Below are 20,708 nucleotides of genomic sequence, written 5' to 3' on the forward strand. Positions count from 1 at the left end.
CAGGCTGTAAATTTTCAATTCAATTGGGGTCCAATGACTGCAACCTTGATCAGCTGTGTCATCTAGAGGTGTGCTATACTTTTACATTTTTATGATACATAATATGTATTTCAATATTTTGACAGAGACACAATCTACTAGTAGTGCCACATTTTAAAAAAAGCAATCAAAAAGGGTATGCATGGATGAAAGGGTATTTTATTTTATTTTATTATTTTTTAATTTTTTTACATTTCATACACAGCACTTGTAAATCCAGTTAACCATGACTAATTATGCTTACTTTGTAATGAAACATGCAGTTGATCAATGTTCTTTAGGTACAGATGATACTTGATATGTACAGGGAAGCATATTGTTGATCATCCATCCATCCATCCATCCATCCATCCATCCATCCATCCATCCATTCATCCATCCATCCATCCATCCACTTCTCCATCAGGGTCGCGGATATTGTTGATCACAATAACAAAATTTATCACAATAACATTGTTTCATATCGCCCCCTTCTAGCTGCTTAGTTTCTTTCTTCCTCTCCTGTCCTTTCGCTTCTAAGTTGCATTAGCAACTTTCTCTGCTAAATGTTTGTAACAGCCCGTATATCAGAACAAACATAGACTTGCTGGACATTTTCTTCTGACAATAAACAAGAGGCTGACATAGTAAATGTGCGCGCGACACCCTTTGTCCAGTCAGGAGATCATATACGGCCACTGGAGACAAGTTTGAGACATACGGTCATGCCAGGTATAAACAGCTACAGGTCTCACTGTCTAATCAGACCAATTGAGACAGATGTTAATACCAAATATGATTGGGGCCTATGAACAAATGGTTCCAAAACCTGGGCCCATATTCAATATACTGATCTATGATCAAATCTCAGCAGTTCCTGCAGTCCTGCACAGTGCTATCTCAAGGCTGATCCCAGATTGATGGTCTTACTCTGATAAGGATGGTTAATTCCAGGTATTACAGGACATCTCTTTCCACTCTCACTCTCTCTTTCCTCTCTGTCTCTTCCCTATCTCATTTCCTTCCTTCCTGAAAATGAAAGGAGTTGCTCAAAGAAGGTGAAAGTGAGAGAAAGAATGAGCAGGGAAATGAAAAATAAAAACTGAGGTTCAGTCTCCATGTGGGTTTATCCTGTGGGAATCGTCGTCATGGCTACATCTTTTCCTGGATCCCAGCAGTGCAGGAGAGAAGACAGGAGAGAAGACAGGAGGCGGATGTAGGGAAGAAAAAAAGAGCAGAAGCAGATGAAGATGGAGATGGAGAGGTAAATGAAGAGCGACAAAGAGACAAGGCTCGTAGTGTATAGAGACAGAGATCACATATTAGTGAAGATAAAAGGAGAGCACAGCATCTTCTGTCCCCTGAGAAAACAAAACTCAGTCTGCTTACACCTTCATCGGAAAAGACTTCTCCACTGCAGACACACACAATCTGTTTTAGTGCTGTGTTAATGTTTCACTGTGTGACTCAGAACTAGAGGTGTAACAAAGCATTGTGATATTGTGACAATGCATCGTGGAGAACCAATATGAAGGGTCAGCTGTGTCACAGTAACAGTTTTTCACAAACAGCAAAAGGATTAGAAATTTAAAAGCTAACTTGATTGGGGCTTAAACTGGGCTGTGAACATGCAAGTTATATGTGGAAGCACTCAAAGTTTCAGCCTCTGAATTAAGTAACAAAGCTTTCCATGACGCTTCATGGCATTTCAATTATAGCTCTAATTCACAGCCCTTTTTCTGATGGAGTACACAGGCGCATCCACAAGCCTTCAAGCAGGAGGACCAAGGATATCATTTAACATAGACTCACACCCACTGAGCCACATAGCAAAGCTCCAGGCCCTGCTACAGCACAGAGGATCCCAGAAAGGAGGCCTCAGGCTGGGCTCTGCTCACTGCCCTGCTCTTATGGATGCATTCCACTGAGATGTCCTTTCAGGGCAAACATTCCTGGCACAGGCAAGGGTGCATCAAAGGAAACTCTCCGAAACAGAAACCAGACACAAGAGAGACAGACAGCGAGAGGGATAAAGAGATAGAAAGCAAAAGAGGGAGACAGACAGAGAGAGAGATAGAAAGCAAGAGAGGGAGACAGACAGAGAGAGCGAGAGAGTGAGAGAGTGAGAGAGTGAGAGAAAGAAAGAAACCTTGGCAAAGAAGGTGAAGATGTGATGACCCATTATGAGTTTTTTTTTTTTGAAGGAAATGAGAGCGCAAGAGAGTGAGAGTTAGCATGAGGGGGGACAATGGCAGGAAGAGATGGGAACAGGGCTGCATTTGATTAGAGACACTGAATTGGAAATAACAAAAATGACTACACTGCAAAGAATCCCCGAAGGCGAGCATTTTTACAAGTCACACAAACACGCACAAGCACCCACACATGCACGCACACACACACACACACACACACACACACACACACACACACACACACACACACACACACACACACACACACACACAACAATAGAGAGCAATAAGTTCTGGAGGAAAAATCCTGCATAAGGAGAAGGCCCAATAGCACTGAGGGGGCTGGATATATGCTTATAGAATCTGTCAGCCGCCCGACATCACTGATACGAATACTTCACACACCCCCAGGCTAAAAGGCTGATGAGAACGCACTCTTCTGCAATGCAGACTAAAGTAACACCAGCCACATAGCTAACATGCATGATTAATACCAATTAAAGAATGAGAGAGAGAGAGAGAGAGAGAGAGAGAGAGAGAGAGAGAGAGAGAGAGAGAGAGAGAGAAAGAAAGAAAGAAAGAAAGAAAGAAAGAAAGAAAGAAAGAAAGAAAGAAAGAAAGGAAGGAAGGAAGGAAGGAAGGAAGGAAGGAAGGAAGGAAGGAAGGAAGGCCCTGGCTGCCAAAGTCACTGGTTTTTCAAGGACACTGCGGAGAGTGTGCTTGTGTGTTTCATAGAGAGAGCAAGAGAGAGAGGCAGGAATATGAGAAGCAGTGTGGGAATACATTCACTCAGATGCGCAGTAGCGTGTGTGAAGGTGGGGTCTAGGTGACCGGATGTAGAGCCTGCAGAGCAACCTGAATGAACACACACACACACACACAGAGTTCTGGCGATGATCAGGTCCTTGTTCAGGTCGAGCCAGCACTCTTAAATCAGTGCCATCATTTAAGGTAGTTAAAATCACTTTAAATTCCTCACTGACAGTAATGTGGAGCACAGCACACTGCTGAACAGACACTACAGCACAGACGAGCTGTCCTAGGTCGTGTCTTTCTTGTCACACAAACCACAAGAGACTGATTAGCCACATACACGGTCCATTTTTGGAAAGGAAGTTGGGGCATATTGGTCTGTCAGGACAGTGCTACGCTCCATTAGCTGAACTAAATCCAGAGGAGCCACAGAGCTACACAAGAATCTGGCCTACTGCACAAAGAACAAGGTGCACACTAAATACAACTGACCTATACCGTTCTATGCTACAACCTTAAATATACTGTATAACTGTTGATCTGTTGAAGTTGGACAAGCTTTGCAGGGCAAAAATTATACATAAACGTACCGTGGTTCCACTACACATTCAGCAGTAAGAACTGACCCAAACAGGAAACCAACATAAACTTGGAGAAGTTAGACTAAAATGTACCTGGACTAGTATTATAGGTAAATGTAACAATTATTTTTTTGGGTTACAAATAAACAAAATCAAATGAAATGCAAACATTTTAGCACTGTAGCCCAGCATCACCTAAAATATATACTTCTCAGGACAACAATGGATCCAAAGTATCATACCCACTCACACAGAAAGGGTTTATTTGTTCTCTCCTGGACACTTGGCCACAGATAGGTGTAGTATTATGGAGGAAGGAACTTGCAACCTATAGTAGGGCCAAAGCATAGACGGCTGCCCACTCAGGAGCCCATATGCTGATTTCACCATTTTTGGCTCATTGCAATGTCTACAATGTTATAATCTATATCATGGGACAAGTTCATGCCGTTATTCACTTTGACACCAGTAAGCCTCCTACCTGTGTCTTTAAAATGGCAGAAAAGCTGGATTTATCCGGCAGGAGATTTAAGGTACCATTGTGAACCTGAGTTACATGCTTTATTTTTCACAGGAAATCTGTTTCTCACCCAAGATTCAGCACTAAAACCTGCTCCCACCACTGCACTATTCAGCATGAAACCAGCCAAATGGCTCAGCCTAATGGATTTTCCAGGATCTAGTCAGATGAAATGGTTATTCAGGCAGTCCTTCATGATCCATTTTACATTCCCTCTCTTCTTGACACACACACGCACCAGAGAGAGAGAGAGAGAGGGAGAGAGAGAGAGAGAGAGAGAGAGAGAGGCGGGGGGGGGGGGGGGTCGTATTCTTGGCATTAATGACAGTTGGTGAATATCATTTATTTCCTGACGAGTATAAACAAGTCCATGACTGAATGGGATTCTGTGCCTGTTCACCAAGGCCAAATATGGGGTCAATATGCAGTTATATCAAGTGTTGAATTAACCTTTTCAGATGTATCAGAGTAAGTAGCCAACCTCAGCCTCATAGAAACTGAGATATAAAACAATGTTGAATTAGTGTTCTTATCAAAAAAATTTCAGGTTTGCTTGAGTTGTTAAAAATGTTTCATATAAAAAAAAAAGGTACATCCCAGGATAATAAGACGCTCATAACCTACAAAAATAGATTTACTTAAGTACCTAAAATTGTACTATTTGAAATAACTAATATACACATACCCTAAGATATATCCAAACTTTCAGAAAAAATCATTTTACTGTAATATGAATTTCTGGCCATACTAGTCACTACTAATCATGATACATGAAGACATTTTCATGATACATGATGCTCATTATGATATTTTGCTTTGTTGAACTTTGCCAAGTTTCCCAAAAATACAGCAAAATATTAGACAGCTAAAGCACTTGGGGACCTCTTCTTACATGTAGCTAGTAAGTGTCCTAATGATATTTACAACACACTAAGAAAAGCATACTGTGATGTAATTTTTCACAATATATTGTTCAATTCTAGGGTAAGCTAGGAGGTAACTCTAGCTCAGATTTTTTACTGGGTAACTGCATACACAGCCTTCAGAGATGTAGGCTCTACCAAGAGATCTTAGTGTACTTTTTTATTGCCGAGTAAGCAGAGAAAAAGGGCTTCTCACATTCCACATCTTCCACATACACACAACATTAAACAAAGCTGAAAGGTCATTCATACCAAAGCCCAAGAGCTATAGCTAAGCCTGCTATAATTCATAGAGTTATGTGCTGTCCTCAAACCCCCACTGACCTAGAAGATCTACTACTATGCATAGGATGTTGGGAAGGTGACAAGTCTAAAGACAAAGACTAATTAGTATCACAGTCTAAAGCACAGAACAGCCTGATTATTTTCTATTGATTTTGAATGTCTGTTTAAAGGGCCCAGCAAACAAACTACCAAATAAATGCATTTGATATTAAGATCAAGATTAAGTGACCCTTATTTGTCCCATAACAGGGAAATTTCACCCCTGCAACCAAACCCATCCATGCAGTGAAACATCACATACACACTAGTGAACACACACTAGTGGACAGTGAGCACACTTGCCCAGAGCAGTAGCCAGCCCTATCTGCAGCGCCCAGGGAGCAGTTGCGGGTTAGTGCCTTGATCAAGGGCACCTCAGTCACGTGTCGTTGGCTCAGGTGATCGAACCGTTGCAAGGCTGGTTCGCTAACCTCCAGCCCATGACTGCCCCATGATATATCATGTAAATTGTTAAAGTTTCCAAACATACCATTCACTCCTCAATCCATACAGTACATATATGGAAACTCAAAGAACAGCATGTTTTGCATCCAGTTTTTGTGATGTCATGAAACAAACATATTTACATATATTCACCAATTCAGCCGCACATACTCTAGAAGAAGTTATACGAAGTGTTTTAACCTCAACACCGGCACATTACAGGGTAGCCAACCAGAACAGAGCTCATTAACACATATCAGTATTAAGTAACAAAAACAGCATGTTTAATTCTAAGGGATAAAAAGGTTGAAAATGGTCAAAATAATTTATGACTTTGATACATAAACAGTGAACAACTTTGGGGGGGGTGACAAATATAGGACATAAACTAAATGTACACATGAGAAAATTAATAAACAAATGTACTCCAATTTAAATGGTATATAAAAGCACTGGCTGTGTTTGTTTTTTTATTTCTACTTCTGACAATAATCCTACAAATAATCAGCTTATTTTTCCTTAAGTATCTAATCGGATAACTGTCTTTCTTTCAATAAGTAACAGATTATGGCTGCCTAATTTTTGAGCCGTCCTTGTTTTCGGTTAGTGCTACCTACTTAAACGTTATGTGAGAAGTAGAGGGAAAAAACAGAGAACGAGAGAGATCTATTCACCTATTAGCAGCAGCTGTATCCTTCTCCACCTCCCCACAGCCTTACAGAGGGATGTGAGGTGTTCTGGACCTGAAAGACAAAAAGTTACATCTGTCATATATTCAGAAGCATGAAGAAATAAATGAAATAAGTGCATTACACTGAGGGGAAAAACAGTGTTCACTGCAGACCTGATATTGCACTTATTATCAGCACAAACTTGCCAACAAAAATAGCAACAACCTGTTATGTACACAGCTTAACTAACGTAGGGTTAATGTCCAATTGAACCATGTCAAAACAGATTGATCAATGATTTGTGAGTGGCTACGTTATTGTGCCGAGCACCCAGGCCTGAATGAACTCATGCAAAGTACTACACAACATCTCTTAGAATCAGGCACCAGTTTAAGGATCAATAGGACAAGTTGTACTGAAACTGTCTGGAGATTTAATAAACATAATTTATTAAAGCAGTTGCTCTCAGTCCTGATCCTGGAGTAGCACAGTCTCACGCATTTCAGTGTTCTCTCCTCTAACACAACCACTTCACTGAGGTACACAAGGACCAGAACTGAGGAATGCTGTATTAAAATATTTAGCTTATACAACTTTGCTGGATATAAATGATTAAAAGTCAGAGTCTGACTAACTCAATAAGGATAAATATATCGCTGATGGTGATTCTGAAATGTGCAAACAACTTCAACATGAGCAAAACATCTCAGATAATGTGCACCAAGTGTTACAGGGAGACTTTGTATATTCTAGGTGTGTAAACTTAATTCATTAAGAAGCATTAAAATCTCATTTCACCACAATCCAGTTATTATATCACCGATGATAAAAACAATACACAAGACTTTTTTCATCTGGAAATGGCCCAAAAATGTTATTTTGGTCAAAAGACAAGCACATACTTCAACTGGGTATTATTATAATTTAGTATTATTGATTCTACTACTTGAAAACCTCTGATGTATCATAATACACTGATGCATTACCTATAATGCAATGTGCTGGTTAATGGCAGGAGCAGATCGCTTAAACCTGCTCAGCGTGGGCTGCCTTTCAAACACCTTGCAGAAATCTCCATGTGATGCACATACTGAATCACCAGTGACATGACTGCACTGTACCCATCATTACATCAGCAAACACCCACAAAAATGTACACATATACTCTGCCTCTCTGACCCTGCAGTTGAGAAGAGACACAAAAGTGGCTCAGCATGATTTCAGGTGTGTTCTGCAAAGTGACCGTGTTCACACCTGGTCACATCATGTGTCTTAGAATTAGAATTTAGAACCATTTACCAACTGTGTTTGCATCCTGAGGAATTAGACCTCCGCATTTAACCCCTCCGGGCAGTGAAACACCCACATGAGCAAACTTGCCTGGAGGGGTGGGCAGCCCTATCCACGGTGCCCGAGGAGCAACTGGGGGTTAGGTGCCTTGCTCAAGGGCACTTCAGTCATGGGGATTGAACCAGCTGAGGGGATTGAACTGGCAACCTTCCGGTCATAGTGCTGGTTCCCTAACCTCCAGCTCCTGTCTTTGAGTATCAATGACTATATCCAAAACACTTTTAAAAAACAGACACAAATCTGATCACTCAAACCACATCAGGAGGCGGTCTGAGACACATTTGAGCCATATGTTATGGCAAATGTAAATGCATCTCTCCAAGACACATTCAAAACCCCTCCTAGTACAACTGAAACCCCTCCCCATGCAATACACATCAATGGGCATGTGATCTGCGTCTGCAAGGACGATGATCACAGAGGACGCACATGGTTGGGGACCAGACAAAACAAAAACACTCAACAGCAATATGTACAGACACTACTGTGCAAAACAGGAAAGGACAAACAATTGGTAAGCTGTTGCCACATAATGAGCCAATTTGTATATTTGTATATGTCCCACACATGTCTCTGTTTTCAATGCAATGATATGGGAATTGAGGGCCAGTGCAAATATAAAATGCCAATGCATAAATTGGGATTTAGTCTGCTTGGATTAAATATTAATTTTATAGAGAAATGTAACAATTATTTGTCGCTAATGATAATGAAAAAATGCAAATGTAAATGAACACGTAATTTAGCATCATCTAAACGTTCTGCTCCTCCATAGTACAAGAAATAAATAAACATATTTCAGTTTAAAATATGTTTTAAACTGAAATAAAAAAACTGTCTGATGTTAATATGTTTAATAAATTATAAGAATGGTAAATTAAAAAGAATGGTTTATCGCCAAAGCTGTTTTAAAAAAAGTTTTGAGATCTTGGGGGAAGTTGCCATTATTTATAATTAAGAAAAGAATCCTGGGATCAAATTGATTACATCCATTCCAAATCATCAAACTGGCATCATATGACAATCCTGCAGTTTTCCAGAGAGTTTTAATGAAGGAAAATTCCTACAAGCTTTGAGAGAGTACTACTATAGAGAAACTATACAAACAGCAGTTTGTAAAGCAGTGGACATCAGGCCAAAAGCCTTTTACCTTACAGTTCTTATCCAACACACAAATGTGTCCCAAGGAGTGCCATCAGAGCGGAGCACCGGGGGACGCCAGTACTATCATGGCTCAAGATAGGATTGGCGTCAATCCCATTCAACTCAATTTTATTTACATTTCAGGTCAGCCAAAAAAATCATAACTGACATTAACTGATGCAGAATCTAAACAGATTTCACAAATAAGCAATTAAATTCACCTTATCGATTGAATTTATTTGTTGAATTGATGGAATTGACCGTAACCCTGAAGCTGGCAAGACGCCAAGGCCCTAGCAGTGGGGTTGGTCGTCTTTACATGAGCTCCATTGTCACGGCAACAACTGTCAGCATAGCACGTCTGATTGTTTGATGATAAATAAGGTAGTGAAAATTGTTTTCTGCGAGAGGGCGCCGGAGAGTGACGGTGGTATATCTCATCTCTCCGATACGGAAATTAATTTGCATTGCAGCACCTGTGTTCATAGGCCACGGGTTTCTTTTCATCCTGGGGGTATTGGGGGGGGCAAGAACGCCACAGAGGTGAAAAGAGCGACACAAATGAGAGAGAAGCAGGAAGGAAGGAGGTTTTATGGCATCTGTGCTTAGAGAGCAAGGTTTTATGAAGCATGGCAGACAATGAAAAACAAAACACACACCCACATATTTTCTTATTTTTAAAGTATGCACACAACAAACATCCTTACTGCAACAGCAACAGATCTGCCTGACGTGCAAGACAAAAATGACCATGAGCAAATTATTACTGTTCAGGGTAGGCAGAGGGAGAAAAAATTGCATAAATGTTAAACAAGGTAATGCAAGAAAATATAAATGCAATAATAATTAGCCTTAAAATAAAAGTTTGTTCTAGAGTAATTGCTCAACGTCTACTGAACGTATATGACATGTTAGTCAGTTTATTATTGACAGCTACAATGTAAAGGTTAGAAACAAACTATATCTTTAATCATTTTTAGAGGAGCATTAGAAGGTTGGAATTTGTCAGGATTAAAATTAGCCAAGATCAGAATTAAACAATAATGGCTCCTAACATGCAACTGACAATTGGATGATTTATATTTATTTTGACCAATCCTTGTCATGCACATGTCAGGCCTGTCCAAAAGACAAAAGTAATCTCTGTTTCTTTGACAAACACAAAACATTTGGCAAAAAATACCATTTACTGCTAAACTGTCTATAAAAGAAATTGGAATCAGCCATAATAATTCAGTATCTATGCACTCCTATTGGTTTTGTTCAGTTTGGTTCACGTCCTAGTTGACCTTCCTTAATCCTAGGCTGCACTGTGCACAGGCTTTTGGATGGAATCCTCCTGAACATATTTGGCAAGCTCATATCATTGTCTAGCGGATTTTTTATTTTTATTTTTTGGTCTGCACCCAAAATAATCTCACAGTGAAGGACACGAACAGTGAAGATAACAACATGCAAATTCGGGTGTGGCCGCACCAGTCTTGTCCTGTAGATAAAACGTCCTGTTTTTTATTTATTATTATTACATACATATATAGTAAGATGCAGGACGCCATAGGTTGGCTATTAATCATTTCAGGTATAACTTGCTCTCATTTGGTAGCTGCAGCTGGCTAATTGCCTCACTTAGACAGCTATGAGCCGTGCGCTATTGTCTGTGGAAAGGAACGTGTGTGGCTCATAGAAAGTGAAATTCAATTATCTCTCTCAGACAATCCCTCCCACACAACGCTCCAGTGTGAACAGAGGGAGGATGGCTCATTCTCAGGCTGAGAATAGCTCTACTGTAGACCACATGTCTAACAGACGGTTGTTTCTGGACTATAAATTGCTGTTCATAATGTCACAGGCTAGGCCTGATCTCCTCTCTGATCATGTCTAGACAAGCTGGGTGGTCCCCACATTATCCGGGAAATGTCACCTTCCCTGTTTATACTTTGAGCATCAAAACATTAAATTGCTCATTTAGCTGGCAGACACATGTGGTTTACTTTGAAGTGAATTCTGCAGCAGGACTGACCAATATGAACATTTTATGATCAATACAGATATTGATTTTAAAAGGGGTGCGAGGGCCCAAATCAAAAACTTATCCATAGCTGCATCTGTTGTAAACATACCTACTCACCTCCTACAGTGCAGCAATAGTCTCAAGACTCAGATTTTCCAGATTTTAAAGGTAATATTTAGTGGTATGTAGTAGAGAGGTATAACCCTGAATAACCCTCCCACTACCCTCCCTTTCCAAGCATATAGTAGAACCTATGGTGGCTGTCAGGTTTTCTGCTGTTGCCCATCTTGATTTCAATTTGCTTCTTTATGTTTTTTGCTTCTCTGATAAAGATTAACCCTCGCTTGCTAAATCGTAAGTATGATCTTCTATTTGTCAAAATTCGGGTTTTCAAACACTACAGAACACAAAATGGTTATCCAGCACCAGCAGTAACCACTGATTCTTCTTCTTTCTGCATCTTCCAAACAGTTATACAGCCATACCACCAAATTTAAGCTGCTGTTTCACTGTAAAAACACCAAATGTGCTCCCTAGAGCCAATGTCTGGTCTGTTCTGTTCATGTTTTCTACTAGAAACAAGGTGGCACAACATGGTGGGATATGAAGGGCTCAATCTAAGCTAACAAAACTCGATTTGTAGTAACAGATTATTGTATGGTAAATAAAACATGATTTTGTGTACTATTTTATGTACACATTACCAAGCTTAAGAGGCACAAATCTGTTTTTTGGGTAAGTGCATCACAGATCTAGTCTTTTCAGAGCTGTGTGGACACACAAATCTGATCTTTTCCTGAGCCACTTTCACATGTGGTCCTACATCAAATACAGATCCAATATTTGACCGATCGACCTTAATGAGAACACCCAGATCAGAATTCCTTTTCTTCACTTTGTGCGCAACATCATTAAGCATTAATGAGGCAGCAGAAACAAACCTAAAATTAGATCCATTAAACAGTACAAAAGCAAAGAATATGACCTTTTTTGCCTTTGTCTTGTTATAAAAATGATGAACAGCTGAGAGAGGTTTAGAGCAAAGTTTATTCATGATAAATATACATATTTGCTACTATATTCAGTATGCATTAGACAAGAGAACATCGATAGAAACATTCTGCCAAACCAGTGAGGATTAGAACAACAGTGCATGCTAGTTTTAGGCCAGAACATTTCCTTTAAGGAGCTAAAAATTCCAACAACTGATAATGTCAGCTGGTATCATATTACAATTCAAAAATTTTTTTAGATTAAAATTTAGATTTCAATTTTATATTTCAATAGTTTTGGCTAAATATTTTTAGTGGCTAATAATTTTCAGTTGTCACTTGGAGAACTGTCTAATGTGGCTGCCGGTTCTCAGCTGGTAGATTTGAGATGCATTTTACCTGTTTGTTATTTTGATGGTGTTTTTAAATTTACCAGCCTGCATTGCTGTAATGGAGACCAGCATATGACAAAGAAACTATTTACTTATAACTGAGTGGTTTTAGAATTGTTTTCTTTTTAATTTTTTTTTTTTATTACTGTCTGTGGAACCTTAACGTCAGCTAATATCAAGCAACCAATATATTGCTTGAGCCCTAATGTGGAGGAGGTGGCAGCAGATGCTAGATTTGTGAAGGTGAGGTTTAGAGGAACCTTCTTGTGAAGTAACAAACCTGGAAAAACATGATAAAGCCCACACAAACCTGCTATACCAAACTTCGTGCAAGCATAGTGATCATCTTTAGGATTCCTCAGGGTAAGCACCCATGCATGTACATGTCAAAGGTAGTGTTAAACCAGTCTGACTGCATACTGCAGCTCCATTCATCAAACATCAAGCCCAATCAGCCTCCTGCTCAAACACTCTTTCTACTTGTCAGCAGCTGTAAAGGTCAGCTGGGCCTTTACCACTCCACGCAGGTGCTCTTTCCTTCCATAGGAACAACAACTCATTCCCACTTGCCACCTTTTTAACAGATGCACTGGAGAAAGCTTCAGCACATCACTGAGACATAATATAATGAAGTACAGCATTACAGTTAACATTCCAGTTTTCCTATACACACAGTCTGATCAGCAGAGGCCTGTTGCCCCTCATCCTCTGCTAAAACAGACCTAAGCCGTGCAAAAAAAAGTTGGGAGAAAAACAAAAGCGCATCCACCATAATGGTTCACAGAATTATTTAAAAGTTATTTTCTTTTCCCAGATACTTTTTCCAGGACGTAGATTAGCCCAAATGGAAAAAAGACCAGAAAATACTAAACATAATTACATTCTGGACACACTAAGATCAGTTGTACTTATGGCACACACAGGTTTGTTTTTCTACAACATCAGGGCATAGATTCATACAGACTATTATTATAAACATAATGGGCCTACAGGTAATACTTTTACTGTAAATTCAATTGTCCTGACAACTAGGACTGGGCAAATGTAAATGGATATCGTCAATTATGGACAAGCAACCTGATAGCAATATTACTGATAATCACAATTTTTTCTAACTAGAAAATATCATGCTAAATTATTTTTAGATATCACCAGGCCTAACTCATATATTTGGGGGGGGGGGCATACACATACACACACAATTGTGACAAAATGATTCTCAACATCTGCAATCCCATACAAACACAGTAATCTGTGAAGCATGTCACAGCTGAAAGAATGACAGATAGAAAGAGAGAATCCCAATTAACAACAACCACCAGCCTCCAAGTCAGAGGAACTCAAAATACTGCAAGTCAACACACACACACACACACACACACACACACACACACACACACACACACACACACAGAAAGAGAGAGAGAATGTGAAACAATTAAGCTAAACAGCTCACATCAGTCTAGAAGTTCAAAGCAGACCAAATGTAAAACAACACACCAGCGAGCCTCCTACAGGACATCATTAATGACAGCGTCCAGTTTAATGCAACACATTCAGCATGATGTCAATGCTGGAATAAGGAGCGTGCATTAAACAAAAGCCTAACAAAGAGCTCTGAAGCCTTCTCAGTCTCACAGAAGAAAAGTTGCAGTTCCATATGCTCTCTGCTAAATATAGTCCTGGTCCTGAGGAACAGGATACTATTTTTGAGCGAGGCATGCAGGTGGGCGTAATTACACTTATGTGGCTCATCGTGATTGGATGTGGAACCTGCTGGTCACCTGCCAGCAAAGGTCAGAATCGCGCTAGCGTTCCAAGCTGTGTGTCGTTCGCTTCCTTGTTAATGACCAAAACATTCTCAACATGAAAAGACCCGTCTGTCGCTCTCTCAGCAGATACTGGCCATATCCAGTGAAGTCATCCTACACGTTTAATCTCCACTCAAACAGTGAACGAGCAGCGAACACAGCCAAAAAAAAAAAACCCTGCTGAAATGACTTGAGCCACTCCACGTAAACTCTTAGCAAACATGACTCTATACAGTACCAAAAACACAATTCAAAGACTTGTAACAGTTTGTTTTAAAAGGTTCTTTGAGATTGTGTGGTTGTATTTATAAAACCACTGCCTTTGCCAGAGAACACTTGAAGAATCCCTGTTTGACAGGGGAGCTCCTAACTGGATCTCTGTCTGTTATCAGGGAGAATGAGGATAGATAGAGTGTTCAGGGCTTATCACTGTTATCAGGGGCTTTCAACCCCTGTCTGGCCTCAGCATTGACTGCCTATCTCTCTGTTGGGGAGTAATTTGAGTAAATAGACAGCCGGTTGAATACGGGGTTATTTGGTGCTAATGACACTGTGAGGCAGTCTGTAAGTATGAGTGTTAAAGTGGAGCTGCTCTGAAGGAGGTGTTGAGGAGAAAATGGCCCGGAGATTAGGCAGCTCAAGTGCTTCGAATGGAACCTCTTATCTAGCCAAAAGAACCAGCGACATTCAGCTATTCAAGCTTGCTTTTCATTCATGATTCTTCAGGGAAATGAGGGGGAAATCCACCACCTCCCCCCGCCCCGAGGATAGGAAAAACTCAGTCTGACTCGTTTCACAGAGTGAGCAAGTACAGAAGAGCGGCCAGAGGGAAAATGTTGGTATCCATGGCAGAAAAACAGCATTTGAGGAGAGGCTGTAAATGAGTAATACTCAGAATTCCCTACAGAGTCTGTGATAATGTTTATAAAAAGCCTTTTTGTACATTCTCTTAGAAGAACATTTAAATTAATGGGCATGGAGTGACAAAAACACTCAAACAGCTCAGAAGTTTCAACTAGCCCAGCTTTGTAGTCTCTGAGATTAGAATCTATTTGAATGTTAACTAGAAAGGGTGAAATGATTTCATTACAGTATTGAAAAATTCCATTTGATTCAATACATTGTTTAATACTTCTTCAGTCATATTTCCATTTTCAGTTTATTAGAGCATTTAACATCAGAAAAGTACATATAAAAATACATTTATGGTGCCACAGGCCACAAGCTAATAAACTAGCCATGATACAACAATACAATATGTTGCGATATAATACAATATGTTGTATTGTTACATCCCTTGTCTCTCCTGACGTAATCATTTACTGTCCCTCATGGAAATCAGACTCAATGACGAAAACTAGTTATCTGAGAGCATCCCATTAAAGAAAGTGAACAGTGACAGGCTTATTTTTACTTTTATTTTTACTTTTTTCTGATAAATAAAATTCTAATAGTTGCAATATTAGGAGACTATTTTGTTAGAGCAATTAATAAACTACTGACACCCGTATTAACTAGTGCAAAAGAGGCTATTACAATTCAATAAATACCCAAAAGTCCAAAACACTGGAGAGAGATTAGCTGAATGGCTTACTTCACCCATGAGATTAAACAAAGCTTAACTTCTCCTCAGCTTCTCATGAATCAAGCTGAATGGTATAAGAGTTTAACCAAGCACACTAACTGCCCGTGTTTGGGCACCGAAACCGATACACAGCCGGTTGGAGTGGGGATTTGAGCAGCTTCCTCACAGAAAAGCTTCTGTTAGTCTCTTGCAAACATGGCCTCAAGCTGGCCATAAAAGCACCCCCACCAAAACAAGTACCAGCCCCAGCCATCTCCAGGACCAGCCTGCCATTTCTAATTTATGTAACTTTTGACCGAGGACCTAAATATTTACCTTACACTCTCTCCTTCGTCTCCCTCACCCTGCTTGCCTTGTATTGCATTGCAAAGTAGCACAATGCCAGTTAAGAACAAGCATTAGCAATTGCTAAGGCAGGTCAGCAGCTGAGGGAAAAAGAAAAAAGAAAAAAGAGAAAAAAAAAAAAACAGATTAAGCTGTGAATTAAAGTGCAGTGTTTTTGGCTTGAATGGTTAAATAAAAAACAAATTACTAAATTAAAAAGAAAGGGAAAAAAAAACATCATGTAATGGACGGGCAGTGCGCTGGCTGACCCGGTCCGACATGGTCTGCAGCGCTGAAGATTAGACAGAATTAATCCTGCCATGTAGGACATGGTTGCCTCAGAGGTTGAAGAGCGTTTCACCCGCCCAAAAATGCAGCTACAGAATCTTCTACATTCTCCCATGATCTACTGTCCATAATGGTCTACCACTGTTGCGGGCACATAATACTGATTTATAATTAACGACAAACAGTCCACTCAAAAACAAAGCAAGATCGTTAGGATATTGTTTAACATAAAGTTGTAGTATTCGGGACGCACTCATTGGTTTCATTAATGCAAACTTAAATATGATCTAATACTGTGATATATCTGGAACATTTTAGAATATTCAACTTCATTACAACTCAAAACTATCTCCTCACCAGGCAGACACACATGCATCCTTTTTTCTAAACATCACTCAAAGCCCAAACTGGGCCAATTATTTTTTCCCCAACTCTGTGGTTACCATAGCGACGGGTGTTGAGGGATGCAGTTCAATATGATATGCATGTATGTGTGTGCAGCTGAGGTCCCTGTACCGTCCCAGGACACATAACACATACAAAATGTGTCTCAAAACAGCTGCACTTTCTCTAAATCAGCTGAGGTTCTCTCAGTCAGAGTCTCTAAGATAAAAGAGTGCACAGATCCTTATCAGGGCCAAGGAGAGTGCAGGATGCTGCTAATAAGAGAGAGCAAAACCCACTGCACTGTGTGCTTGCTCTCAAATTAAGCAGGTCATACATAAGCACCACACACACTCACTCATGCATACATGCAGACTGGAAGTCCTGGGACTTGCCACCGCAAAGAGCAAGAAGATATCTGAGCTTCTAATCAGCTTCTAATTAAGAGCTTATAATCAGTAAGCCACAGTGTCCTGGAGAGCCAGAGAAAGTGCCGAAGCCACTAAGGCACTGCAGGCTCATCACTCATACAGGTATCTGGAGGGCTCCAACACGGAGGGCTCCAACAACATAAATACCATATATCATAAATATCAGTATCATATCGTTGTACTGTTACTACCATAATAGCCTGTGAATAGTGTGATCGGTTAAAGCCAGCATATTAGCTTGCGGCTAAAGTATTACATTGAGAAAAGAGTGCTGAAACAGCATATAATCACAGTATCCAGACACTGCTTCTTATGAGCTACTTTTAGGTTCATAAACAAAAACCCAAAGAAAAGCACTGCCAATGAGCCTAGAGTCACCATACCCAACGCAAAGAGTCAGTCAGAGGGGTTTAAAGCCCCCCAGCATTGGGCTGTGGAGCATAGGAACTGCATTCTCTGATGTGATGGAGCTCAATCCAACACCCTGGGGAGAAGTTTGAGTAAAGACTTCCTAGACAAGTACAGGCTGTAACTGCAGCACATAAAGGACAAACTATTAATGTCTTTAATTTCAGAAGTGTTTTTTGCGGGTTTTTTTGCTCGTTTTATGTCAATTTCAAAAAGATAACCTCTTTGGCATTTTCACAGATCCTTTGTTTAGAATATGTGTGCATGAAGCCAAAGGAATACAATATAAATGCAGTGATTCCACTGACCATTAATCACAAAGGGAACATCACTGCATCGCAGGTCTGCTTGCGACTGTGAGAAATCTATGAAGTAGATATACGGTGAGAATGCAGTGATCAGAAAGTGTAAATAGGTTCTGAAAACAAGAGGATTGTGGGATGGTAAAAGTGCAGCGCTAAAGCAGGTTGGCTTCTGCAGCCTGGCTCAGATACGCGTCCCAGGAGACTGCACCATCCTCTACAAACACTGCCGCAAACACACTCGCTGACATAGACAACCACGTGCCTGTGTATGCGTGTGCGAGTGCACACTCTGTGTGAGAGAGAAAGAATCCATATGTGTGTGTGAGACAGGGAGGAGCATGTGTGACAGAGAATAAAAAGAAGGAGGGTATGTGTGTTTTGAGAGAGAGAGAGAGAGAGAGAGAGAGAGACACAGACAGACAGAGAGAGACAGAGACAGAGACAGAGAGGAGTCTGTGTGTAAGTGAGAGACTCATAGAGAGGGAGATGGGGAGTGGTGTCTGTTCTCCTCCTGTCTCCTGTCCTCCTCTTGGCTCTGTCACTGTGTCCCAGTCAGGGATTCAGACTGAAATGCTGCTCTTCACACTCATGTCTACAGCAAGATGCCTGACAAGATGGCGAACGTCTCTTTACCAGGCTGTTTGCTTTAAACCAGCGGTCTGTTTCTGCTCCAGCTCATTAAGAGACTCTCTCTCTCTCTCTCTCTCTCTCTCTCTCTCTACCAACCCCCCACACCTCCTCCGGAAGAGAGAGCTGTGAAAAAGCGGGGTACAGCAGCAGACAGGCATCCACAGTCTTCTTGTTCTCCTAATATATAAAAATAACTCCAACCTAAAGCAAAGTGGGTCAGCCAATTCCCAGGGTGCCACGGAGAGGCAGCCAGTCGTATCGCTACGGCAACAGAACAGAGCAGAGCTTATCTCCGCTGTAGGCTACATCCCACAGACCTGCTCACATCCTCCTCTCCTCTTTTTCCTCCTCCCTTTCTCCTCCTCTTCTTCCTTCCCTCTGCTCTTATCACCACCCTGCCTTCCCTCCACATCCTGGGATGGGATAGGAAACTGTACAAATATTAAAGGGCTCATTTTTTAAAATTCCCTTGTATTTTATGTTCACCTCCTCCCCCTGAGGTACACTTACGCTGCTTGTTCTGGTTTACATGACAAATTACTTCATTGATTTTTACTTTAGTATTTCACTTTTTAACAGGATATGCTTGTACCATTACAGTCCCATTTGGACAGGGACAGTCTGTATAGTCATTATAGAATCCAGCGGCTTTTACTTTCTGTAAAAAAAATCTGTGAAAATAACTTTAGATTATATTAATCCTGTGTGAAACGACATATTTGTAAAAACACTCATATTCTGTTGAAAGTGAGTTTCTTTAATATGGAGGCTTGAAGAAGTATTTATATGTGTTCTCTGATGAAGCCGAAGCTGAAGACAGCGTCTTATTCGCCAGCTTCTTGTTCGAATTTTGCTGTTTCACCTTAAATAGTGTGGCAGTTATTATTATAACACCTGAAAGATTAGAAAAATAAGCTGGAAAGTAGGAAGCCAACTTTAGCCTCATTGTTCTCTGTGGCTAAAATCCAAATGACATGTAAAGTTACTGTCCTGTATCACATGTACAACGTAATGTACAATGTAAAAATTATAGACAAAAAGTTTGCTTTTGCGTGGTGAAGTTGACTTTTTGCTGTAAATCCCAAAGCTAATGGCTAGTATTGGTACTAATGATGCACTGCATTCAGTTAATTCAGCTTGGTAAATGGTGACTGAGTGAAGGAGGCACATAAATCGAGAAGCCACTCCCATCTCGGTCATTTGACTGAGATTTATGATGTGTGAACTGCTCATACACGTTACAGATGTCTGTAGATAAACTGGTATTACCCCACCTCTCCATGGAAAACTAACTGCGTCCAAATAGGTCTTAAGACTGATATATAAATGATCTCTGTTATGAATGCCCACCCTGTATTGCATTTCATGCAAAAAGCAGTCCAAGCAAAAACACTCCTTATAACTTCAGCATGAATAGGTGAGGCTGAATATGCAGGCAAGTAAGCTCTAAGCTGGAGAGAATGTTAAAATTTCAAAACGTTTATACACTACATCAACATTATATTGGCTACGGCCCTGTAAAGAGTATGATAAATATATTTTACAGTTATAGATAGCCCAAAAACAGGTCACAAATCATCAACCATTATCCTTAAGATGGACCCATTTCAGAGCAAGGGAACGCGGTAAAGTACAGCGATGCTCAACCAATACACACGAAACAAAAGTTTAAATCACCAAGATTTTTTCAAACTTACATTTAGTTGCTATTTACTCTCAAATGCCCTCACAAATCACAATTCTTGAAATGAGCACTTTCACAGCTAAAATACACAGTGAATGACAGTGACTATAAAATATAAAAAAAGACAGCAGAAGTAAACTGATCTGAGGGTTTGAGTTTGCTTTGCTTGTTCAGTCTTTTACGACCCCTTTCCTACACCAGTCTTGTTAGTACGTCTCACCTCCTGGGTCAACTTGTCCTGCTCACCACCAAGACATCAATCCCGAGAAGCCAAAAGGTGCTGCTAACTCGAGCGCCCGCCGCTCTAATCAATGAGCCGTCCCCAAGCAAGGCTCGCGTTTCGCTTGGCGGGACTGTTTGTGTAACGCGGATTTATTTATTGCTTTAGCTGGAGATGTGCAGTTCAAGGCTTTGGTCTCAGTCTGTAAATAGTAAACAGGCAGCAGTGAGAGAGAGAGGAAAAGAAGGAGGGAGAGAGAGCGAGTGCAAGGCAGAAAGAAAGAGAGAAGGACCAAGGGGAAAGAGCAAGAGAGAGAGCAAA

The 20,708-nt window shown here is 40.5% G+C and overlaps 1 protein-coding gene across 6 annotated transcripts in view; it reads right to left on the minus strand.

The window, feature by feature from the left end:
• LOC108433544 (spermatid perinuclear RNA binding protein) overlaps window positions 1-20,708 on the minus strand; it is a 110,093-nt gene that overhangs the window by 68,898 nt on the left and 20,487 nt on the right. For 5 of the 6 annotated variants that reach the window (XM_017708178.2, XM_017708179.2, XM_017708182.2 and 2 more), the window contains exon 2: window positions 6,433-6,501. The gene's annotated coding sequence lies outside the window, so the exon portion shown is untranslated. Of the gene's footprint in view, window positions 1-6,432; window positions 6,502-20,387; window positions 20,469-20,708 lie in introns of those variants that run through there. The other variant, XM_017708180.2, reaches the window with a different exon arrangement.

Source organism: Pygocentrus nattereri, chromosome 18 (genome assembly GCF_015220715.1).
Source record: "Pygocentrus nattereri isolate fPygNat1 chromosome 18, fPygNat1.pri, whole genome shotgun sequence".
Taxonomy (NCBI): Eukaryota; Metazoa; Chordata; class Actinopteri; order Characiformes; family Serrasalmidae; genus Pygocentrus; species Pygocentrus nattereri.